Genomic DNA, 25,817 nt, shown 5'->3' with positions numbered 1-25,817 from the left:
CTCAGTCTAGATCTACTGCCAGTACACCCACTGGATCAGCAGTCTGAACTAGGGGACTTTTGTTCATGAAAGGAGTCACTTTTAATAATATGAGGGCAACAGGCATAAATTAGTACTTTGGGGCAGATGTAGGGTCACTGATCATTAGGATAGTCATTCTAGGGTGTTTATTATTTTGAATTTCTGGGTTTAGGGAGAAAAGAACTCATTTTTGCAGGAAATAGAAAACTGTATCTTCATGTAGGATAACTGGGTGATACTTTAATGTTTTGTATCTGCCAAGATAAATTTATAATGCGTATTTTCTTTTCTTTCTTTTTTTTTCAACCCTCACCCGAGGATGTTTTTCCATTTATCTTCTGGTAGAGTGGGAGGGAGGGAGAAGGAGGGAGAGGGAGACATTGATGTGAAGGGACACATCAACCGACTGCCTCCCGCATGACCCCAACCAGGGCCAGGGATGAACTGCAACCGAAGTACGTGCTCTTGACCAGAATCGAACCCGTGACTCATTGGTCCATGGGCCAATGCTCCAAACTGGCCAGGGCTACATTTTCTTTTTTAATTTAGTTATTTGGGGAAAATTACAATTGATGAACCACTTACTGTCTTCACAATTAATAGAATTGGCTTACCATTTTTGTTCTAAGATGTCTCAGAAGCCCTTCAGCACTGAAGAACCTGTAAGTCACTAAATAAAGATGGTGACTGGCAACATTTGTGTCTTTTCCTTTTGTAAGTCTGTTGTTCAGAAAGCCTGCGGTTGTAAACATCCCCGACTGGAAGCTGTGAGAGTAACTAAGCTTTCAGTCAGATGTTTGCTGCCGCCGGCTCTTCGCAGGCAGCGCCTCCGCGTGATCCTGTCCGAGCCGCGGACTGGGGAGGCCGTGAGGTATGTGGGAGCTGCCAGGGACCTGGGATCCCTCCTTGATTGTTCTGTGTGAGCACATGTGCTCCGAGAGTCCGTGTAGGGCGCTGTCCTGAAGACAGGATGTCCTGTCGCAGATACCAGCTGAGCGGCCCGGACTCCATGCTGCTGCTGGGCCTTAGAGAGTTTCCTCTGTTCCCCGCCATGGGAGCTTATTTCTGGTTTTGCCCTGTCTGTGGGCTTGTGATTCTGTACTGCTTTTCCTAGTAGGCTGCAGTTTACCTTTCTGACAATTCCAGAGACTGCTTCCTCCTTTAGAAATTCTGTGGAAGTTCTGGAGAATACATTCACCACCACCACCCAGCAGCACACAACCTAGGGACTTCATTGTTCTCTGTGAGCCATGTGTGGATAGACTGTCTCCTTCCTCTCAACCCAGCCCCCGCTTCCTGTTCTCCCTCTTCACCCTGAATGATGTCACAGCTCCTAATCAGAGCTCTTCTCCAAAAATACAGGACTTCAAACCATGAGCCTACTTACATACCATTGGTTACATTTGACTTCATTTTTTAAGTATGTTTTTCTAAGTAATTTCAGGTTGTGGCTTGCCTTTTCTCGTCTTCAGTAGAGGACGCTGCCTTGTGGGCAGGTGTGCTGAGTGTTTCTCCACAGAGCTGATTAGCACAGGGCTGCTCTCAGATGGCATTCATTGTGGATAGATGGGTAATGTATACTTTTCGAACAGCTTTTTTTCTGAGTTTTAAACATGTTCTATTTATTTGTCTTTTAGACACTGGGGAACATTTCTGTTCCAATATTTCTCTTCAATAAAGAATTGGTATTTTTATAATTTATTATTAAATTATTAAACATCATTCTTTGTTAGGTTCAGTGCATAATTAAACCAAACGGTAAAGTTCTTGCTAATCTTAATGTCTACATGCATCTCTTCCTTGATTAGAGTACCAGCTTCTTTGAGGGCCTGGGCCCAAGTAAAGCACCTTACACGGAGGGGCCTCTAATAACAATTTACTTTTATTATAGCAGTATCTGCTGTTTCCTTTTCCTTTTTATCCGGATGAGCACATGCCAGTTTGGAACATAATGTAATTGCTCTAAATGTGTCTGCTGCAGGTACATTTCAGTGCTCCTTTGTTTGGCAGTTTACAAGGCTTATTTGGCCAAGAGTGGATAGAAGGAGAGGAGTTAGTTGCTTCAGACACAGGTAGCTTTGCAACTTTGTAAATATTATCTTCATGCCGTCTGATTAGTGTGCATCAAGCATCCTTTCCTACTGAACTCTTAATAAAGCAAATGTCTTGTATGTTCTGTGACCCTGTGGTCTAGCACATTGGAGCCTTAGGTTCCAGATGGCGAATGGGTGGAGCATCTCTGGAAGCCCAGGAAGTGTTCTCTGGCAAAGGCAGACGGAATTCTTTGGTTATAGGGTTATTTTGTTAGATTGGGTGACAAAGTTGGTTATATAGCTTTAAAATTCAGTAATTTGGATAGAAACTGCCTAGTTTAATAATTTGCACAGCTGAATTTTAAACATAGCCCAAAATCTAAGCTAAAACTGGGGTAGGTATTCTGCATAAAGCTGTTATGTTCTGCCAGCGAGTCCAGTTATCCCTGAATGCTGTGGGATTACTGGACCGTGTGTTATGTAACATTTGTTCTATATTATCCTGCCCTAATGATATGGATCGGAGACCATGTCAGCTTTAATTCTGGATGCCCTTGCTTTGCTGTGCTGAGCACAGCCTTTCAGTCATTTGCAGATGACTTCTGTATGTGTGAATATGGAAGCATCAAAGACTTCCCATTGGCTTGCAAATGTAGCAATTGATTATTTAGAATAAATGCCTTAAAATGTTTACTCATCAGTATTTGCCTGTAACAGCTTGTTTCTCCAAACTTTATTACTGTTTAGGGAAAAGTTTGTGGTCTTTATTGACATATCATAAGAAAGCTCAGAAATTCTTTACTATTTAAGGAGATTTTTAAAATCTAATATGAAAAGTGAATTATTTTTAGTTACTGAACATCATTCTGAAAATGACATGTTTTTTCCCCTTAGTATTTGCTTTGAGATTACTTAGGGATTACTTTTTTAAGACCACAACTACAGCCTGGCTGGTGTGGCTCAGTGGTTGAGCGTTGACCCATGGACACTGGTTCAATTCCCAGTCAGGGCACGTGAACGGGTTGCAGGCTCAATCCCTAGTGAGGGGTGTGCAGGAGGCAGCCAGTTGATGTTCTCTCTCATTGATGTTTCTATCTCTCTCTCTCCCTCCCTCTCTCTCTAAAATCAATAAAAACATATTTAAAAAAAGAATTCCTTCAAAAAAACAAAATTGTATCTTCAAGTTCATTTCCCATTAGATGTGTTTGTGTACAGATATTCTTGGCTAAAATTACATTGTTGGATAGAACCTCGTTGGTCTCAGTGTCTGAGTTCCTTATACATAGTCAGAGGCTTGCGGTGACCGGAAGTGGACAGTGAACCTTAAATCCCAGCATGCCTTCCTCATTGGGTAGCACATTCTGACTCGGACTCCTTCTACTCCTCTGGTTAAAATGTCACTCACTGAATGAACGTGCTTTTATTTCCTGAGTGTATTCAGGGGAAAAAATTTTAAGTTTGAATGTGCTTTTATTTCCTGAGCTTAATTACTTTTTGAAATTACGCTGTTTAGATCATCTCTGCCACAGTTTCCTCAGCCTGGTTAATTTATAGGAGAACACATGATACGTGTTTTGACATTGCCTCTTTAAGACCCTGTAGGATATCACACACCTCCCAGCTGAACGCTCATTACTGTCTTTGCTTTGGCTTCAGCGTACGTAGTTGGTGGACAGCCCACTGGTTTCAAGTATCAGTGTGTATCAGAGTTACTTGGAGGGCTTATTCCTTAGAACATAGATTGCTGGTCCTGCTGAACTTTCTGATTCCAGGGTAGGTCTGGGCCAGGCTTGGGAGTGGGCATTTCCTTCCCCCTGAGTTCCCAGGTGCTGCTGGGCTGCTGTTCTGCATCCATGCTTTCAGAGCTGTGGAGCTCGCCTCACAGTGCTTCCCTGCTCAGCACTGTGTCCAGGGAGTGACTGAAGAAATACACAAAACCCCCCACTTAAAGAGGTAGTGATCCACAAGTTTGATTTTAAAAAGGTTTGTGGGAAGCCTGAGACATGTTTCTCCCATAGATAGCATCACTTCAGTTGGGTAGTACACAAAAAACCTATTTGAGTACATTTGCAAAGAAAAAAAAATTGCGATAGGAATAGTTGAAACAGAAAAACTGTGTACTCCTGGAGTAGAGAGGGGTGGGGAGAAGGTGTGTGTGTATTTGACTCTTAAGAGCTGAGGCTTCAGGAAAAGTAGTCGGAAGGGGATGAGAGGCCAGGTAGAGATGAGAGGTTCCTTAGGCCCAGGAAGCCTGTGAAATTAATTCCAAAGATTTTTAGTTTTCTAGCAGTGGTTCCTATGTTTAATTTTACTTCCAAATGTAAGGATTTCCTTCTTGTTGCCAGTGTCTTGATAGGGCCACTTTCAATGCTTAGTAGAAGTGTTTGTGGTAACATGTTGTAAATCAGAGGGATGCAGAGAGGAGGGGATTTCTGCAAGGCAGCCAGGACACTTGGGTCTGTAGAGGGTGGGAAGAGATCAGAGGGTGATGAGGATGCTCTTCGGGTGAGATGATCTGGATTGAGAGTGTGGGGGAGGAAGTGAGGAAGGCAGCTGGACGGGAAGAAAGAGGAGGGAAAGAAAGGCCACAGATAAGCTTGGAGCTCCTCGGAGATGTTTCATTAACTTTGTTTCTTACCCCAAACAAGATTCTTCTTGCTGAGGAAGAATGGGTGATTGATGCCCTTGGCCATCAAATGGGTTCCTATAAATGCAAGGTCAGTGGTTCTAAAGAGAGGGCTGTGGGAAGATGGAAGTCTGTGAAGTCAGCCACACTTGGATCTGGAGCATCACAGTGTCTGCGTGCATTGCCGTGAATCACTGGTGAGAAGGGCCACTTCTGCCTTTCCTGCGTTCCCAGCTTCGTCTCTCAATAGCTTGGACTCGACCCATGCCTCGTTTCTGTGAATCACAGTAACTGTGCTCTTTCAGCAGATTGTAGAAAGTTACCTTTTACAAAATATAATAATAATTCATCATATGCACCTTAATATAAATTTGAGTCTCGGGTAAAAGACCAATATAAACATAGCAAAGGGTTTTGTAAGTTCTGCTTTAAACCAAGTTCAGTTCATGTAAACATCCTACACTCAGCTGTAATACAAGGATTGGCTGGGAGGTGGATGTTTACTTCAGCTGTCTTGGAATATCAGCCATTAACACACCGATACAGATTTGGCAAGAAGAGTATACAGAGGCTTGATTTTTTAAATGTAATTACCATAAATTTAAACTACTGTCCTATTTTTTCATTTGTGTTTTTCTCTCTCTAACATGACAAGAGAGTTTGCATATTAGGACAAAAGATTGTCCCTTAGTTGGTTGTTGGGTCAGATTTGTAGACATCCCAGTGTGCTTTAGTATGAACTTTGACATCATACATCTGTAGCCATCTGGGCTCTATCAGTGAATTTGCTAAGTGATTTGGAAGAGGAAAAAGAACTGTTATTTCACACCTCAGTGCTTTTCTCATTTGCAAAATAGGTATAGTACCTACTTCACAGGATTGTGGGAAGGTCCGACCTGTATGAAGAAGGTAAAGTGGCTGATTAGTCAGTGCCATCGCATTATGTGCTCAGTAAAAGCTAGCTGTTATTGGTGCTAGACAGTGCCTAATACAGTACATAGTGAATTTTAGGTGTTCAGTGAATCATTGCTGGTACATTTCAAGCAGACATAACTTGTTTTTATTTTAGCAGTAAAGGATGTTGACTTTCTGATTTAATGAAAATGGTTTGAATCTCAGATACTACCCTAATTTAGCGGTACTGTAAAGAGTTTTGAAGCCCAGCTTCTTGAACTCATACTCTGATTCTGCCACTTAATTGCTATGTTACTTTGGGGCAGTTATTAACCTCCCTATACTTCACTTTCTGCAATCTGCTAAATTGGGATAATTCTACCTAATAGAATTGTTATGGAATTAAATGAGTTAATATATTATAAATGAATTAATACCAGTTGTGTGTTAGAATAATTCCTGGTACATACTAAGGATTTGATAAGTGGTAGCTATTATTTTAAAAACACATTTGTCATCTGTTATTTTTTTTTTCCCAGAGTTTAATTGTGCCGTACATTTCTAAATACTTTCAAGATAATCCTGATAATTCTAGATATGTATTGTTTGATTTAAATGATACTTTCCTATTTTGTACTTTTATTGAAAATACTTGAAATTAATTTTCTTTAGCTTTGATTTTCAATTCCATGAAATCAGCTTTACTTTTCATTTTCTTAGTAATACATCCACATTCTGTATAAGTAAAAAACAAAACAACCACCACAAAACCAAAATTACTTAGCAAGTGCACATCATGCGGGCAGCTTACCAGGGGTCTGTAAACACTTCTCTGTGCCTACATCCAGAATCAGAATTCACGTTGGGTGCTCCTGCTGGGGAAGATGCTATGTGTCATTAGACGTTCACAAGCAAATAGATGTGGACGGAAGGCATGGGGCTTGTTCTTGAAGGCGGGTGCTGGCTTTCTACTGATGCTGTGTTGTTCCGTAAACTCGCTCTCGGTATTGTCTGCGTTACTAGCTGGGGCTGTTCTGTTGGGCTTGATGTGAAACATATTTCAGTGAGTTCCACATGTTCATTTGGAACTTGTCAAGTGCTTAAATTATTTTATAATTTATAATACTTCAAGGAAAATATCACAGTGCATTAGGGAAGCATCATATAATCTAAAGGTAGTTTCATGAAATGTATTTGTCAAATTAAGCATATTTGGGAGTCCCTATTCATTTAATTTACCTTTGAACCTCAGTGAACAAAATGCAGAAATTTTTTTTCATATTCTACAATATAAAAAATAATTGCGTAGTGTGTGGTTTACGCTATTAAATGGCCTATAGATTAATCCTAATTCTAGTGTTTTTTAATTCATTGCTCTTTTTTCTTGTTAAATGATCATATGTTTATATCTTTATATTCTACACTTTCCTGATAATACAATGGGGTCTTTGATTATGTGGATTATCAGCTTTGTCTCACTTTATCACTTAGAGAAAGCTCTACATTAAAGTTGTAGTTAAGTGAAAATTGGAATATTTATCTTGTTTTAATTAATACAATGAAACATTCTAAGTTAAACTGAGCTTTCCCCTACCCTTATAAGAAAATATATATCTTGATTTCTTCAAAAACTATACACTTATCAGAGATGTAATAGAAATTTATTTTCTGATGAACATGTGCTCATCAGTTTTAAATGTTACAGAATTTGGGTAAATGTTAAAATGTCCCTATTTCTCCCAATTGCCATTGCTATTTAATTGGTTGATACAGAACAATAAAAGGTTGGATTCTTTGATAATATTTGGATTATGTTCTGAAATGCAACAATTTTCTGTCATTTGAAGATTTACTATCCTTATAATTTTGTAAGTGTTTGGTGTAAATTATTTAACTTCTCCCTGTTTCATTATATCTTTCTCATCTCATTGATTACCAATAGTAGAATTTTATGGTTCCAAACAAATGTATCCTACAGACATCAGTAATTAAAAAAGAGTTAAAATGGGAAATCTGTGATATACGGAAATTTATCTTTTAGTTCTATTTATTTTACTTTTTAAAAAAGCGATTCTACTTTTTTATAAAGGTCAAAGTGTTATTCAGTGCAAAATAGTATGAAGAATTTCAATAAATAACTATATGATCTCTATTGTTAATGGCTTAATATTTAGATTTTTAAAAACTAGAAATATGCTAGTATCAAATTCTGGATGAAAATAAAAGGGTGTTTCAAAAATAAAATGAAAGGCGGGTTGATTTTTTTAAAAAACTTTTGAATCTTCACAGCTTCCAGTCAGCACATTATGAAACCAACAGTTTCACAGTGACATTTTTATATGTATGTAAGTTAGGAGTGCTTTTTATTAGCCTCAACTTCCTTTAATTTTATGGAAAAGAACCAGTCCCAAAGGTATTTTTATAATTTAATGCACATTATTCCTGTGAGGCTGAGTAAAACTGTTCCATGAATACCAGTCTTAGCAGTAGAACCTGTTCTGCTACTTCACTGTCTTGGGACTAACCAGGCGCCATTATACCTGCTTTCCAAGTGCTGACCTCTTCTTCCTTAACTCAGTCAGGTGTTTGTCCTGGTGTTCAGTATTTGTACTACTGTATAAAAAGATTTTAAAACAGGGTTTGGCCTATTTGTTTTTTGTTTTTTTTTTAAAAAAACTAGTTTGAGCCCTGGCCAGTTTGGCTCAGTGGTTAGAGCGTTGGCCCAAGGACCAAAGGGTCAAGGGTTTGATTCCCAGTCAGGGACACGTACCTGGATTGCAGGTTCTATCCCCGCCCTGGTCTGGGTCTTGCAGGAGGCAGCCAATTGATATGTCTCTGGAGCGTGCGCACATTCTCTCTTGCTCTCTCTCCCTTCTTCCCTTCTACCCCCCCCCCCCAAGAAAATCAGTGGAAAATTATCCTTGGGTGAGAATTAACAAAAATAAAATAAATAAAATATGAATATCCCTGTCTGGTGTGACTCAGTTGCTTGGGCATCATCCTATACACTGAAAGGTCACTGGCTTGTTCCTGGTCAGGGCACATGCCCAGGTTGGGGGCTCTATCCCTGGTAGGGGTGTGCAGGAAGCAGCCGCTTCCATGTTTCCCTCTCACACAGATGTTTGTTTCTCTCTCTCGAAATCAATAAGACAAAAATATCTTTAAAATAAATGAACAAAATAGGGATAGATACTGTTACATTAACCTCCAAAGAGTCTGCTAGTTTATACTCTGATTCAAAGTATGAGTATATTTTCTTATGTCCTTTCCCCAGGGTGTTTTGGTCTTACTCATTTTTGCTCATCTGAGGGTTGTAAAGAGTATCTTTTTTTTGTTTGCATTCATATATTTATTGGCTTCTTTCATTGCTACCTTTTTTTATTGTATGTTCTTATCCTTTGCCCATATTTCTTTAGGTTTGTTAATTTGTTACTGCTTTTTTTTTTATTCTCACCCAAGGACATTCCTTGCATTTATCTTAAGATAGAGCAGGAGGGAGAGAGGCAGGAATAGAGAGGGAGAAATATCCACGTGGGAGAGACACATCGAGTGGCTGCCACCCAAGGACCCCAACCGGGGCCAGGGATAAACTGCAACCGAAGTACGTGCCCTTAGCAGGAACCGAGCCTGGGACTTTCTGGTCCTCGGGCCGACGCTCTAACCGCTGAACCAGACCTGCCAGGGCTATTATTGCTTTCTAATGACTCTATATACTTTGGATATTTTTTTCTTCCTATGTTATATCTGTTACAAATATTTCCTCCTAATCTTGTTGACTTTACTTAAAACTTATGTAGTCTTTTGAGACTTCTGGGTTTTATTGTTCTTTTTAAGAAGGCTTTTTCTATCTTCGATATTAGATATATATATATTATCCTAAATACATTATCTTTTAATGTTTTAAAATTATATTTTCGTCAAAGCTAAGAAATGCCACTTATTATACAACAGCAGTATTTTATATTCTCTAGAAGAAAAAGTAATCTTGAGAAACAGTGCTTTCTTACCATTTCAAATTTTATTTATAGTTACTTAAAGTGTTGTTTTAGACATTTATTCAGACCAATATTTTAAAATCTTAAAATATATAAAAAGGGAAGTCTGTCTGTTCAGTTCTTTTTTTTTGCACTAACAACTCTTGGTCTTTGGTGTTCCTCTGAATTTGTCATTCATTCAAACACACCTTTCATTTGAACTCATGAGTATTCATAATTACCACCGTGTATGTGACACACTACTGTGGTGCAGGTACTTACCCAGGTACTGTCATGTGTGTTCTTCCCTAACCCTTGCAGCAGCTCTTCAGGGTAACTGTTTTCAGTACATTTTGCAGTTGAGGATCTGGGATTCTGGGAAGTTAAGTTGCCTGTAGTCACGAGCAGTTAAAGTGATGGAGATCCTGACTTCAGAGGCAGTGCCCTGGATACCCTCAGTGGCTCGTGTCCAGGATGGGGTCTGAGTCATTTATTTGTGTTGATTAAAAAAATAAATACATGGAAGAAGTCCACTCTTACATACAGTCAATCTAGAATGGAATATCTATAATTTTTTTTAGGTGTGTGATTCTGATTTGAATGCCTCTTCAGAACCAGTGTGTGCTTCTGCTTCCAAGTAAATGTCTACTTTTGTTCCTGTCTTGTTGATAAGTTTGCTGATATTTTTTGGCTTCTGGCAACTTTTATATTGTTGAGAGTTTTAGAATCAGTAGGATTTATAATTGGGTCTTCACGTTTAGGTGGGGAAGTAAACAGTGATATGAAGAAAAGTGCATATTCTTCTTTCCATGTGTATGTTAAGCCTGAACCAGAACAGGAGGTTATAGTTGCACACTAGCCTTGAGCAAAGTTACCTACGTTAGAATCCTAGTCAGTATTACTAGCTGTCCACCTTAAACTTTTAAAGTAAAGTTTGTTTTAAAATGGTATGTACAGTAAGAATGGTATCGTTTTTATTATGGTCCTGAGGAAGTCATTTAAACTTACTTTCACACAAGCATTCAAACTTTTAGCTTCAAACTGAACAGATGAGATGAACAGTTTACACTGCTTGCTCATGTGTACGAATGAGTGGCCCTGTCTCAGCAGCTCAGAGGCACCAAGGGCTGACACCAGGGAAACTAATCAGAGTGCTTGGAAGATGTAATGTGGCCACCCGGACAGGGCAGTGTGACTGGGCTGGAGAGTGCTCCGGTGGGCCAGGGCGCACGTCTTCCTGCAGCTGTGTCGGACACCTGGCCCTGGAATGGCGCCTTGTGTTACGTCCGTGCGTAACTGGTGTGTGTGTGAGCAGCAGTGTTCTTAAATGTTGGCAAACCTGTTTTCCTTGTTTCTCAGTCTTACATATCAATGCTTAGAAAACACTGTTATTTATAGTAAATATCTTGTTTTAAATATAGGCTGACCACATGAATCGAGGGTCCTGTGCTGCGCTCAGTTAGTGACTGCACCCTCTGGAAAGTCAGTGTGCAATTCGAGGTAGCGCTCGGTGCCAGTGGAGTGTTCGAAGGGGTCAGAGGGCGAGCAGGAAGAGAGTAACATTTCCAGGACATGGTGACATACAACAGACAGGCCATTGAGAGAAGAAAGGCTATAGCTGTGTCTTTTTATATAACTTTGGCTAATTCCTAAAGCATTCTGGCCTCCTACTCCTTGTACTTAAATGAGAACATTGTAGTCTTAAAAGTCCCTGTCCCTCTGTGCCAGCATCCAGTGTTCTAGTCCATTGTGTGCTGGTAATTGTTTGTGTGGCAGGAGGGCACAGTACTCAGCACAGTGCGTTCAGGTTAAACCACCTGGACTCCTGTAAAATGGGCTTCTTAGCTCCTCAATCATAATGAAGACTTAATTGGATCATCCAGGTAGCACTCAGCACACCACCTGGCGCACACTGAGCCCTCGGGAAATACCCCATCCTTCAAGCTCAAGTCTCACAGTGTCTGGACAGCCCTGTGAGCTCGAGCTGAGAGCTGCTCCCAGGGCCTGCTGTTCTGGCCCCGCCTCCAGTGGGCCTGGGACTTGAAGAACAAAATGCAGGGAAGCCGGGCTGAGACCTCTGCGTGTAGCCGAGAGCCTAGGAGGTGGTGCAGCCTCGGGAGGGGAGCAGAGCTCTGCGTGGTGCAGGGGAGGGGCAGCGCGTCCCAGGAGAAAGAGTTGGGGTATACGCTGCCTCGCTCTCACGGGGCCCACGCCTGACCTCAGCGTGCTGCAGAGGCCGGCACCGGCCGCGCCGCGTGAGAGCCCCACAGTCTCTCGGGTGCCCTGTGTAGGAGACACACGCGAAGGCAGTTGTTGAAATGTCAGAAGGAATGAGCTAGAAACAGAGTCTTGGCCCTACATAGAGTTTAGTATTTTGTTTTAAATTCGACTACATGTGAAGATACTAATAAGTACGGTTTGTGAACTATACTGTCTCCTACATTGGTTGTGTTGTGACTTCCCACAATCATCTAAGGCTTATTTCATAACCTTGACATTTATTCATGCAAAGGTTCCAGTTCAGATTAGGAGAAAATATGTATAATAAAACAATTTGACAAAATGTTCTCTTCTCTTTATATGGAATAGCAGAAAACAGCAATTCGTTGTTTATGATACAATACAGGGTGTGGCAAAAGTAGGTTTATAGCTGTTTATATGGAAAAACTAGTCTCTGGTATAAAAATTCAGTCCATGGCCTGAACTAAGAATAGTTTTGATATGTGTGCGGTGAAGGATTGACTTAGCAGATCTGGCTTGTTCCAGTCCTGCGCATTCCAAAGATAAGTCTGGCCCTTGACCAGCTCCTGAGAGATAACCTCTAAAAGCTTGGAATACGCTGCCTCCTGTGAGTGCCTTTGTTTACTCGGGCCTTGTGCAACACCAGATAGGTGTGTGTTATCGCGATTCACGACGGGCCTTGTGCAACACCAGATAGGTGTGTGTTATCGCGATTCACGACGGGCCTTGTGCAACACCAGATAGGTGTGCTAACGTGATCACGACGGGCCTTGCACCATGCGTATCAGCTGGTCTCTGGAGGGGCCAGCAGCTGAGTGAGGCTAGCCATGTGGGTGTTCCATGCCTCTGAGACCGGCCCTCCATGAAAACCCTGGACAGGAGGTCTCAGGTGAGTTTCCCAGGTGATGGCATTCCCTACCTGTTGCCCACGTCAGATCTGGAAGAAGTAAATGCCATCCACAAAACTTCTCATGGGGCAACTGGAAGTTTGTGTCTGGTCTCCTGGACTCTGCCCTGTGTATCTTCTACATTTGCAGATTTTAACTATTGATTTGGGGGTGGGTGATAAATTGTAACAGCATAACCATTTTTTTATGTTTGTGAGTCTCTGAATCAGAGGGTGGTCTTGGGGACCCCAACTCAACATGTTTAAAGTATTTTTAAAAGTGTGCAGTAGAGACCCATATGTCTCCTGTGCAGCCTAAATCATTTGGTGTCTGGCTCTTTACAGAAAACATTTACCAGCTAATGCAGAAATGTGGCAAATAAATCACCTATGTAATTTTATACGTTGAAACCATAACAGTTAAAATGGATGAGGATTGATATACGTAAATCTCAAACTGTTTTAAGTGAAAAAAGTAACAGAAGGATAATACATGATAATACTATCTATGTAACTTGTTATCTGTGTATAAATGTGAAACAAGAAAGGTCCACTCAGGAGAATGTCCACGCACTCAGGACAGTGGTGAGCTCTTGGGGAAAGTGGAACGGAAGGTAAGACGTGTCACATCATCCTTAAAAGATTGGGGGCAGGGGATCTGACCTTGTAAAATGAATGAAAAGGTGGTTTTATTTTACTCATATTTTTTATTTCCTTAAATGAGCTTAGCTTAGAAGTATAAAATGATTGCTCTAAAGAGCTCAGCTGCTTCAGACTCCTCCTGTTGTAAGTTAAGAAACCGGCCTTGGTAGGTGAAGTGCCCAAGGTCATGCTGACTCTGTGTTTATTTAGAGGCCAGTCCATAGGAAGTACGTTAGTGCGGGCAGCTTGTTATGCGGACTGCGGAGCTTGCAGGCTGCTGCTTGAAACAGACACAATGGCTGTGCTTATGACATGTCACGTTATCTTCCAGTTTTGTGAATCTGTACATCGAAGACCATTGCAGAGATTAGGTTGGTCAGGGAAAAGATAACCTTTCAGAATCCATACGCCCATCTGTTACAAATAGGGAAGCGGTGCCTTCTCAGAGATTAAAGGGTCGCGCACATCACTGCAGGTGCACAGTAGGAGCAACATACTGAATCTGTATCTTCTTTAAGAAAGTATTCGCTCCTGGCCAGTGTGGCTTAGTGGTTGAGCGTTGACCCATGCACCAAGGTGTCACAGGTTTGATTCCTGGTCGGGGCACATGCCCAGGTTGTGGGCCTGATCCCCAGCGGGGGGCGTGCAGGAGTCAGCCAATGTTCTCTTTCATCGATGTTTCTATCTCTCTCTCCCTTCCTCTATCTAAAATCAATAAATTTATATATATATATATAAAAGAAATTATTTGCTCTTTGTAGCAGTCATAGAAATCATACCAAGTTTAGTGTCCATGATACCTAGGAGGTTGTAAAGGTATTAAAGTACTATTAGGATCTGAAGTAATCAAATAAAAAGGGTTTTTAAAACGATTTGTGAACTGTTAATTAGGGTAAAAGTTGTACTACTAATATTAACCACACTGAATTCATATTTCTATATTATTTCTATATGAATTCATATAAAATTTTATGACACCTTTTCTACCTATAGTCCAGGAGTCACTGGGAGAGTCAAATAAGATAATAAACTTAAAAAAAAAAAAAAAGAGGCAGCTCTTTATAAATGTTAAAATACTATGTAAATTAGTTTTATTTGAAAGTATTACTATCACCCTCTTTGACAGTGATGACACTCACATGGGCTAAATATAATTGTGAAGGACATCCTGGCCGGTTTGGCTCAGCGGTTAGAGCGTCGGCCCTTGGACCAGTGAGTCACAGGTTTGATTCTGGTCAAGGGCACCTACCTCCGTTGCGGTTCATACCCGGCTCTGGTCTGGTCGTGCAGGAGGCAACTAGTCGATGTGGCTCTATAACATTGATGTTTCTCTCTGTCTCTCTCTCCCCCACTCTATCTAATGATAAATAGAAAAATATCCTTGGTGAGGAATAATATGTGTGTGTGTGTATAAAAAATTGTGATGGGAAGAAAACCACATATTCTCTGGTTTCCTGAGACCAAGGTGGTAGGTGGGGTTATGTCAGCTGAAAATAAAGTAACATTCATTTAGTTTTTTCTTTGTAATCCATATCAGGTCATATGAAAAGATGAGAGAAGAATGACATAGTTTCTGTCCACTTTTTTCAATTCAGCATTTATTGAGCACCTACTATGTGTTAGGCAGAGGGAAGCTAAGTACTTAATATATTAAATGTACTCACGTTTGCCTGAAAAGGTATTATTCTTGTTTCTCTATGAAAACGGAGGCTCAGATAAATTAAACAACAAAATCCAATAGATCAGAGCTAGCATTTGAACCTATTATTTCTGGCTTCAAAACATAAGCTTTACAAAATAACTGCAAATACAAGAAGTCTAGGATTTGAGTATTGAAAAGTCTGGCAGAGAGAAATAATAATATAGGAGATAAGTGAAAGAAGACACTGGTGTGGGCTGGACCGGTTAGGAGAGGCTTCTTGAAACAGGTCGAACTTGAAGGAGGCTCTGAAGGAGAGCTAGATTTGGTAGGGGGCGAACGGGTATTATTAGCAAGGGGAAGTGGTGACAATGGCTGCCCCCCCCCCCCCCCGGCAGTCACTGGGTCCCAGGACAGGTGGGGCAGTTCCCGAGAGAGCATGGAGAACTGAAGAAGAAACCTGGGAATGAGGGAAGAGTCTCCTCATTTCAGAACTCAAGAACAAGGTCAACCCCAAGGTCAGGATAAGGCCTACGATATCAAATCCATAGTTTTGTCAGCACACCATATCAGAGAACTATTTAAATGTTTTGTGAATGGAAACTGATTTTTTAAATCCTTTTTGAGGTAGGTGACCCTACGGTCGGTTCGGCTGACCTGGATTCTGCCTTGTCACTTTGCACAGTTTGGTTTGCCGATCACATGTATTTATGTATATATTGAGCCTTGGTCACTACATTTGTTTCTTTTGGGTTGTGAGTATAAAGTAACTGTTACAAAAATACTTCGAGAAAGGTCAAGATTGGTGCAAATGACCAGTGTTGTTCAAAGCAGCAGGGACACCATGACGACTGAGGACGGTGACAGGGAGTCTGCCCTGCGCTGATGCCGTTTCAGAGGCTCTCCCGGCTGCAGCGGTGGTTTCTTATTTCTGTGGGCGGTGGCTTTTAAAGAGAACTAACTCACGTCCTTGTAGCCAGACTTTCCTAATACAAGTGCTAAGGCACTGTGAATGTTGGCTTTTCATAACAAGATAAATAAAAGTATAGATGGTGACTTTCCCCACCTGTGCGTTCTCTGCTGGTTACCAGTCAGGAGAGCCACGGAGTCGGTGGGCCTGCGCCTGGGCATGCCCACGCTGCGTGCATCACTGTGCCGCGCGCGTGTCTGCAGCTTCTCACCTGCACTTCCCCAGCCGGTTCGTCAGAGTCCTTTCTTAGGAAAACCAGGACACACGTTTCTGTGATCTGAACTGTTAAGACACACTGTCCTGTGGGAAATGAGGCAACATAAGACAGTCTATCAATCTGAGGATGAGGCTCAGGCTCCCACACTTATCAGGAAAGTTATGCACACCCGTGGTTTTTAAATAGCATTTACAGTGGAACTTATTCTTTAAGAAGAAATATTTTACTAAAGCTCAAGATGTAAGGTACGCCTGAGCCTACTGCCAAGCCGCTCCCCAGGTTCTCTGGCAGCATGAAGGGGGGATATGAAGGCCACTAACCTCCTTTCTGTACCCTCCTCGTCTTTGGCCACTAGCCTCGAAGAGCTCCCCGTCTGGCCAAGCCTAACCGTGTTTAGTTCTCCAGGAAGTTCTGTTTCGCAGTCTTGTGCATTTGCTATCCATCTATTGGGAAAGCTGCCCCGTCCACCTGACCCTTTATTTCGGAGGCATTTAATCATCTCCATAGGATCTTTTCCGAGAAATCGTCCCTAAAACCCTTGTCTGGGCTTCCAGATTGTCCATTTTACTCTCTCGTAGAAGTTACTGCATTCTGATAATTAACTTATTTGTCCGACTCTCCCACACTGCATTGTGTTCTCTTTGAGGGCAGGGACACATTCTTCTTTAACATTCTTCCTCCAGTGTCAGGCTCATCGTTGATGATAAAAATAATGTTTGATGGCTGGATGGTCGCACAACAGAAGGATGGACAGAAAGAAGGAACTTACCAATGGACCAAGTAAATGAAGTGCCCCAATACTTTGAACCAAAAAGGAGAGTAGAAAGAACTGATGAGAATTCTCTCCCTGTGGCAGGCTGGTTTGGGATGTGCCTGTAGGTTGAGGGGAGCCTGTGCCATCTCCCGGAGTGCAGTCTTCACGACGTCAGCCGCAGGGGCCCGCCCGCCAGCATGACTCACAGGCCCCATGTCTGGCGCTGTGTGTTTATAGCCGGTGCTGGCGGTTTTCACTTGTAAATGGCGAAAGAAAAATGGTTGTGTGAAGACCAAAAAACAGACTAATGGAAATGGTTTTAATAATTAATTTTTAAAAGGCTTACAAATGACAGTTCAGCTGAGAAGCTATAGAAACATCGAAGCTGAAGTTCCAGCTAAAGGTTGCTGCTCTTTGGATTGTTCTTCTGGAGTTCAATGGGGGTAATTTAAAAACTGGAAGGAAGGCCAGTGATACTTTGGTTTGCTTGCATTTTTTCCCCTTTAAACAGCAAAAATGGGAAGATTTTTTTTCCTTCCATTTAAGACCTACAAGGTGGTGAGAGCCAATAAAACATGGAGTGGAATGAATTGGAAGCTGTGTGACTTAATACACATTTTATTGTGTAATACAGTTTTCAAAATCACTCTTAGATGGGATTTTAGCTTCTGTTTCCTTATACTGTAATTGGCATATTACTTCTCCCACGTAATTATCACACAGCAAAAAGTTCTATGGAGGTTTGCACTTGAATTTTTCTCTTCCATGTGTAATTTCATTAATGGGTTTCAGTGAACTCTAATTGTTAACAAAGTAATATTCATAAATGCAGCAATTCCTCTGTATGAAACAGAGAATGGAATTTGAATTTATTGAGCATTTACCATGCCCGAAACACTCTTAGGCACTTTTTCATGAGGTATCTCGGGAAATCTTGACCCTAAAAGGCTATTCCTATTATACAAAGACAAGCTGTGAGGCCAGGCGATTTTCCCTCAGGCGATAGCATGTGTCTTGGGTGGTGATTAGACCAGGTCCATCTGACTTAAGTCTATTTTCCGCTTTTTACCGTGTTCGTGTGACTGCAGTAAGAAACCTTGTTGTCAGAGGTAAATATAAGAGACAAAGAGAAATGCCCCCAAAAGTTAGTGTCCGACCCACCACCCCCTTCATTCTTTCTCCCTTGGAGAAGATGAACAAACCCTGGTCGGGGCTCCCCCTTTCCTGTTCTGTTCAGTGCCCAGATTGATGTTATAAAAAGAGGATTATTTACATTTGAATAGTAATTTAAGAGTTAACATCTCATTTCATCCTTATTTACAAAGGAGAGAGGAAAAAACGGAGTTGTGACTTAACCCTACGTCCCACAGCGAATTAGTAGCAGAGACAGTGTAACTGAATCCAGAATTCATCTCAGATACTCTCTGCTGTGTCCCCAAGTAAGAACATGTGTGATACTTTTCTAAGGAGGAAGAAGATTTTACTCTTTGTGGCTTCATCGGTTTTTTTCTCTTATCTTAAAAGTAGCGTGTCCTTCCAAGGCATGAAATTTATTCGGCCCTCATTCACAGGCGTCTCCGTATCCTGAGGTGATTATCTGGATGTGCAGATACGTTCTACAGATGGGTGCAGGGAATGCGTGCGAATGCTGAAACCGTCATCCCAAGCGGTCTGAGGGTGGCCTCAGCACAGCAGAGAGGGCTTAGAACGCCCCACTGGGAGAGAGCTTCCAGCCCGTTTTCTCCCTGTGGCTTCTGGTGTGACTGCTACAGAAGTCCACCAGCTGCCGAGACCCAGCTCCTCCAGAAGATGGCAGAGCAGAAGGGGAGAACTGCATCGGCTGCGTTATCTCATCTTCTCATTTTACTGTAAGAGAATTGAGCTGGGGGAGGAGAGTGGCCTTCAAATGATTTGTCCAAAGTGAGCAAGTAAAATGGCAGAACAGGAATTTCACTGAATTGGCAAGTTAATATTAGAGCAGTCTCCTTTAACCCCCAGGTTCCAAGTGTATAAAATGAGTATGATCATACAACACAACACTGAGCATATGAAGTCAGATGATACATATTGTAGACAGAGGAGCTTGAGTTCGTTAGAAGATAATTTGAAAATGCTAAAAACAGCATTTATGGTATATGAGATCAATAAGTGTCTGTTTATAGCAAAGAAGAGGGTATTAATAAAGATTACGAGGCATTGGTTTAAAGATCCTCAACATTGCTTGGCCGGTGTGACTCAGTGGTTGAGCATCGACCTGTGCACCGAGAGGTCACTGGTTTGATTCCCGGTCAGGGCATGCGCCCAGGTTGTGGGGTATGCAGGAGGCGGCCAGTCGATGTTCTCTCTCGTTGATGTTTCTATCTCTCTCCCTTTCCCTTCCTCTCTCAAATCAATAAAGAAAAAAAATATTTCTTAAAAAAAAAAAAAAGATCCTCAACATTGCCATTTTGATCAGAAGGTACTTTTTTAAAAAAAATTTTGTTGTTAATTCTCATCTGAGGATATTTTTTCCATTGTTTCCAGAGAGAGTGGGAGGGAGGAAGAAAAGGGGGAGAGGGAGTGAGCGAGAAACATCGATGTGAGAGAGAGAGATCAATTGGTTGCTTCCTGTATGTGCCCTGACTAGGGCTGGAGATCGAACCTGCAACCCAGGTACATGCCCTTGACCATGAATCGAACCCGCAACCCTTCAGTCTGCAGGCCGACGTGCCAGCCACTGAGCCACAACAGCCAGGCAATTGGAAGGTACTTTTTAACCGTATTGCTTTATTCAGGTTACAGCGTTTGCTATTTTATTGTGATAATAAAAATGGCAAAACAAGGCAAGCCTGAAGTTCTAGCATTTGCTTTCTTCCAGGTTGTTGACCCTTTCACTTGCTTTGTTGCCCTCAATATTGAATGTACACACTTCGATGTGTGGTTATTGCACCTTTCTGAGTATAGACATTAGTTCTTTCTTTATTCTAGCAAACAATTTTAACCATTATGTGTTCTGAAAGGAAATAATAGAGGGATTTTTCTCCTTCTGGTAATGGAACATCAATAACTTGGACCAATCTTTCCACAGAAGACAAGCAGAAAACCTTGACCAAAATAATTTTTTAATAAAAAAATAACTAATAAGCTAGGAATTGCCAGATGAGATCTGAGTAAAGGTGCAAATCTGGAATTATAAACCCAGCATTCACAACTGCTTTTGCCTTGGGAGTACTTGCCAACCTAAGGAGGAAGCTAAAATGATGTTTTAAGTTACAGTCTCGTTTAGAACACTTAATTATTTTAATAGTGTGCCCTAGGAAAACTCAGTTGTAAGATTTGTGGGTAATTGAGTAATAGTTAAAGGGGAAGAAGAAGGAAAGGAATCAGACATTTCAAAATTACAAACATGTTAGAATAAGGTTTTGAGTATGTTGTGGTTTTGTTGGGGGGGGGGGCAGACCACCTGACTGGTCTCTTAATTGCTCTTGGGAAGAACAGGTGAGCCGCTGGTCCAGGGCAGAGTTCTGGATGAGCAGGTCGGGGTTCGGTGGAGCAATGTGAACTCCTAGGTGGATCCATTGTGGTGGCTAAAGGCACAGCCCTGCACCCAGAGTGCCTGGGTTTGAACCCCAGCGCTGGTGTTTAATTACTGGGTGCGGTGCGACAAGTTCCTTTATCTTTGTGCTTCAGGTTCCTTCCTCTGCAGAAGAAAATATTAAAAAGGCTGTATCTGCTTCAGGATTGTTGCAAGATTACGTGGTTTACATATGAGACAAGATGAGTGGCGGCAAGTGCTAGAAAGTGGTCGCCCAGCAGCGGGACGCCCTCTCGCTCCGGGAGCCGTGTGTGCAGCGCACCTGTCCAGGTGTGAGTGAGGGAGCAGTGCCCGACGGGGCGTGCACTACCCGGGACGGGGTGTGTGTTGAAAATGGATGCTCTGTAGTGGGTACGTGGAGATTCCTTATACTATTTCCCCTACTTTGTGTACATTTGAAATGTTCCTAATTTAAAAGCTTTTTTTAAATGTTGACCTAGGAAATCCAATAGTTTCATATCTTACATACCCTCACTTCAGTTCTCCCTTGTACTTGACCATGTCATGATCTGGGAAGTCAAAAACTGATGTAATGATACAAAGTAACGTTCACCTCCTAGTCGCATTTTTAGAGAGCCTTTGGTTCATAACACATTTGAGCTAAGTCATAGTACAAGTGATTTTGCCCAACTCTCGGGTCTCAAGCTGTGGCTGAGGTTCTCCTCTCAAAGTCCTTTCTTTCCTTTTCCATGGGCCTAGAACACCCCAACCGAAAACTAAATGCCCCAGTCTCCCTTGCAGCCAGGTCTGGCCAGGAATCAATCGAATGTGGGCAGAAAGGGTGTGTCACCGTCCTGTGTCAGGACCTGGGCGGCCTGCAGCCCGCCGCCGCCAATGAGGCAGCGCCTCGGGAGCGTCAGAACAGCAGGACGGAAAGAACTGGGTCCCTGCATGACCTCTCGGAGCACAATTACGCCTCTAACTATGTCAGTCACACTACTCTTGGAGAGAGAAATGAATTTCCATTTTCTTGAACCTACCTTTTGGTAGAAAACCTTTCGGTGTTTCTTTGTTACAGCTGCCCAGCCCTTACTCTGACCAACACAAGGTGAAGTGTTTGAGTCCCGGGTAGGAGAAATTGCTTCTTTCTAAAGGAAGCAACACAGAACTTGAACCAGTGCTGTCTGACACCCATTCATTGTATTTCTTCCCTTGCTGAGCTGATAGCATAATCTGTTTCCGAGTAACCTCATTCAAGCTAGATCTTTCTGCGCCTTTCTCTGAGGCGAACGGCCCGAGTTGCCATCTCTTTGGCCAGAGACCCATCACTGCCTGAAGTGCAGTTCAGACTGTGAAGCTGGTGACCCCGCGCTTCGGTCTGAAGGGCTGCGCCCACCCCACAGAAATTAACATGTTGACATTTTAACTCCACTGTGACAATGTTAGGTGGTGAGACCTGTGTGAGATGATGAGGTCATGAATGGGGTTAGTACCTAAGAAAAGAGGCCTAGAGAGCTTGCCGGCCCCTTGCACCAGGCGGACACAGCAGGAGGCTGGCAGGCTGCAGCACTGAGGAGGGCCTTTCCCGGGCCCGGCCAACCACAGGGCACCTTGAGCTCGGGCTCCAGCCTCCAGACTGTGAGAAACACCTCTCTGTTGCTGATGAGCAGCCTGTGGTATTTGTCATAACAGCCTGAATGGACTGAGACATTCCCATTGCCTTGGCACATGCCTCTATTCTGGGCCTTACTCAGAGTTGCACGTTTAAAATTATAAATTTCTCACCTTGGCTGGGTAGTTCAGTTAATTAGAGCATCATCCCAATACACCAAGGCTGTGGGTTTGATCCCTGGTCAGGGAACATTACAAGAATCACCCAATGAATGCATAAATAGGTGGAACAACAAATCCATGTTTCATTTCTTTCCCTTCTCTCTCTCTAAAATCAATAAACAAAAAATTTTAAACACAGTTTCTCATGCTGGACTATTAGCTTCTGAAGGTCGGAGATGTCCCTGATTCACTTATTTCTCCTGTGTCTTGTACATACCAGGGACTTTGTTGACTAAGTGAATGACTGAATGATTGAGAAAACAGCTATTTGAAAATAAGAAGAAAATGTGGCTAAATGTTAAGTCACTCTCCAAGGGAAATTTAAATAGTACTTGGTAGACAAACACCAAGGTTAGTGGCTCAGGCAGAGACAGGGCCAAGACCTCCAGTGTGCAGGTAGCATTATTCATTAAGAGACGAGCAACTGAGCAACCGCTGGAGACCTCAGCCGCGTGTTAACGATGAGTTCACGTCGCCTCCGACGCTAACCTGAGAGTGAAGCTCATTTATTTTTTAATGCGTGCTGGAAGCGACGACCGCTGTTGAGACACAGCTCACATGTGAGCGGTTCGTGCAGCTCCGTAGGTACACGATGCTTCTAGAAACTGCTGTACCAAGGGGCTGGCAGCCAGTGGACTTCTTAGAAAAACAAAACCCGCCCTGGCCAGTTTGGCTCAGTGATTAGAGCATCAGCCTGCAGACTGAAGGGTCACAGGTTCCATTGCGGTCAAGGGCACATACCTGGGTTGCAGGTTCGGTCCCTGGCCCCCGTCAGGGACCTACCGGAGGCAACCGATTGATGTCTCTCTCTCACATCGATATCTGTCTCTCCCCCTCTCTGACTCTCTTCCCCCTCCCACCCTCCCTTCCTCGCTCTAAAAAGCAATGGAAAAATATCCTTGGATGACAATGAAAATAAAAAATTTAAAAACAAAAACCATAACTGTATTGATGGTAAAGTAAACATAATTTTATGGTCTAAATGGAATGTCTCACTTCTAATTTTCATCAAAGTACAGGTCTGAGACAGACCTGGGTCTGAATTCAACTTTTTCTACTTTAAAGTTATATGATTTGGGGCAAATTACATAACCTGAGTCTAGTAGAGTGTGGTGACTGACCTCCAGGGCCTAGAGAATAGATAGTAAAGCGCAGTGAAATAATTAGGAAGTGGTGAGTTTAGAAGTGCGTATTTTTTTTTAATGTACATACTTATACACGATATCTATGATGTACTAACATACAATTCGATTTTCAGTGATGGCTAGATGCAGAGACCAGCTCAGCAGATTCCTGGAAGGGTGCAGTCGCCCCTCCGGAGCTGTGCAGGCCAGCTTAGCACAGCTGCTCGGCCCAGCTCCTGGGTTACATGACAACACAGATGAAGACTGGCCTGTGACCGCTGTACGGCCAGATTGTTGTCCAGCATGGCCGGACCAAGCCGCCTTCCCACCAGCATGCCCGGGGGCCGCACGTCCCTCGGAAAGGGGCGTCGCCCAGGGGAGGGAAATGCGCGGACACTGCACTGCTGGGCAGGGCTCGGAGCAGTAGCCGCACCTGCCCTGAACGTGAGCTGATCTTGTGGGCACAGCACTTAGTGATTGCAAGCAGGAGCAGGTGGGGTCTGGAGCACGCTGTGCTCATTGAAATGCATACGAGACAATAGTCTTGTTTCCCCCACAAACACAAGAATCAGAAGATGCACATCAGATGTATCTGAGTGGCTGCCCACGGAGGGTAGAGGTTTGCTACGTCAGCACTGTTTACGGAGCATTCCATGGGATGGTATGTCCATAAGCCGCTAACGCCATACTGGCCACTTGGCCTTTTCCCTCGCCTGCGGCCAGCAGAAGCTACACTGACTTAATGAGCCACGTTCAAGGTTGTATTCCTACTGTCTCTCGTGAATCTGTGCGATACTGCATGTTTAAATAATTTCCAGAAAATAAAAACACCTGGGCCCTGCGTGTACTGTAGCCTGTAGTTACGCATCACCTTCCGTGCCGGAGCGACTACAGTGACCCTCAGACCGCCACGGCAGTCTGTCGGTGTTGGCCGTGCTTGCCACAGTCACGACTCCCTTACGTGTTGTCCCACTTCATCTTCACAAAGGAGATTTGAAGCTTAGAGAAGCCAAATGTTTTGCCCAAGATGAGAGAACTGGCGAGGATGAGGGCAGCAGCTGCCCGTAAATACATGAGTTCCCCGGCACTCCACCAGGGAACGGGAAGGTCCGTGCGGACTTCGAGGCCGTGAGACCAGGGCGCTGTGCGTGCACACCTCGAGGACGCTCTGGTTCTCTGTGCTGAGCCAGAGGCGAGCACCAGCGCAGGGACTAACTCCCAGGTGGGAGTTAAAGCTGGCAGGGACCTTGGAGAGGCCGGGACAGCGAGCAGCCCTTGTGTTCATGTACACGGCGAGAGGAACACGGCTCAGAAGACGCAAGTTTCCTCGTTCGCCCCAGGTCACATGGAGATTTCCACACAGCCAAAACAGGAAGCCCAGTTTCTAACCCTCAGGCCAGGAGTGGCTCATAGCATCAGGTAGATGAGAAACCCTGGAAGCCAGCAGGGCCTTTCGGTAGCTTTAAAGCTCGGGCAAGCTGCTGGACGTCCTCGGGCTGCTGTTTCCTCGGGCAGGAGGGGTATGCTTCATCGTGGCTCGTACGACCCATATGGCTGATGCAAAGATTGGTTCACGCTTTTATTCACTTATTCAATAAATGTCTCTAGAGGCAACTTCTGTATCTCAGGCACGTTGTGGGCACAGGGACGCAGTGAGCGTTCCACAACCCCCGCACTTGGGGGGCCTACATTCTAGTAGACTTCCATTCAAGTAGCTAGAAACGGGGCTTGGCAGAAGGAGGTGTGCAGCTGCAATACAGATAAATCATACAAGTGTTAATGAGTAGTAATACAAGAATGAACTGTTTCGTGTACTGTAAGCCTTTTGCCCACCCCTGCCCATATGACAATAATGTCATCAGTGAGCTCTGTAAAAATAAGGTAGAGGTAGAATATTGCGACTGATGGAAAGAATGCGTTTTCATGAGTGAGGTCAAATACAAGGTTTCAGCAGAGACCGCTCACCCTGCCCTCTCGAGCCTAGTAGCTTCCAGGGTCCTGTGGGAGCTATGGAGCTGTGGAGGCCTTCACCGTCCACTAACCTGTCCACACTAAGCGAGGAGGCCTTCACCATCCACTCACCTGTCCACTCACCTGTCCACACTAAGCGAGGAGGCCTTCACCATCCACTCACCTGTCCACACTAAGCGAGGAGGCCTTCACCATCCACTCACCTGTCCACACTAAGCGAGGAGGCCTTCACCATCCACTCACCTGTCCACACTAAGCGAGGAGGCCTTCACCATCCACTCACCTGTCCACTCACCTGTCCACACTAAGCGAGGAGGCCTTCACCTGTCCACTCACCTGTCCAAGCTAAGCGAGGAGGCCTTCACCATCCACTCACCTGTCCACACTAAGCGAGGAGGCCTTCACCATCCACTCACCTGTCCACTCACCTGTCCACACTAGGCGAGGAGGCCTTCACCATCCACTCACCTGTCCACAC

General features: G+C 43.3%; 1 long non-coding RNA gene across 1 annotated transcript; it reads left to right on the top strand.

Annotated features, from left to right (window-relative positions):
• The first annotated feature begins 16,557 nt into the window (after positions 1-16,557).
• LOC118631390 lies at positions 16,558-24,939 on the top strand. Its single transcript, XR_004959830.1, has 5 exons — positions 16,558-16,923; positions 18,223-18,336; positions 18,469-18,765; positions 20,567-20,822; positions 23,503-24,939. It is a non-coding gene; the product is annotated as an uncharacterized LOC118631390 (long non-coding RNA).
• Positions 24,940-25,817: the final 878 nt, after the last annotated feature.

The sequence above is a fragment of the Molossus molossus genome, unplaced genomic scaffold (assembly GCF_014108415.1).
Source record: "Molossus molossus isolate mMolMol1 unplaced genomic scaffold, mMolMol1.p scaffold_m16_p_16, whole genome shotgun sequence".
NCBI lineage: Eukaryota > Metazoa > Chordata > Mammalia > Chiroptera > Molossidae > Molossus > Molossus molossus.
The sequence above is the reverse complement of the archived record's forward strand: the minus strand, read 5'-3'. Positions and strand labels throughout refer to the sequence as shown.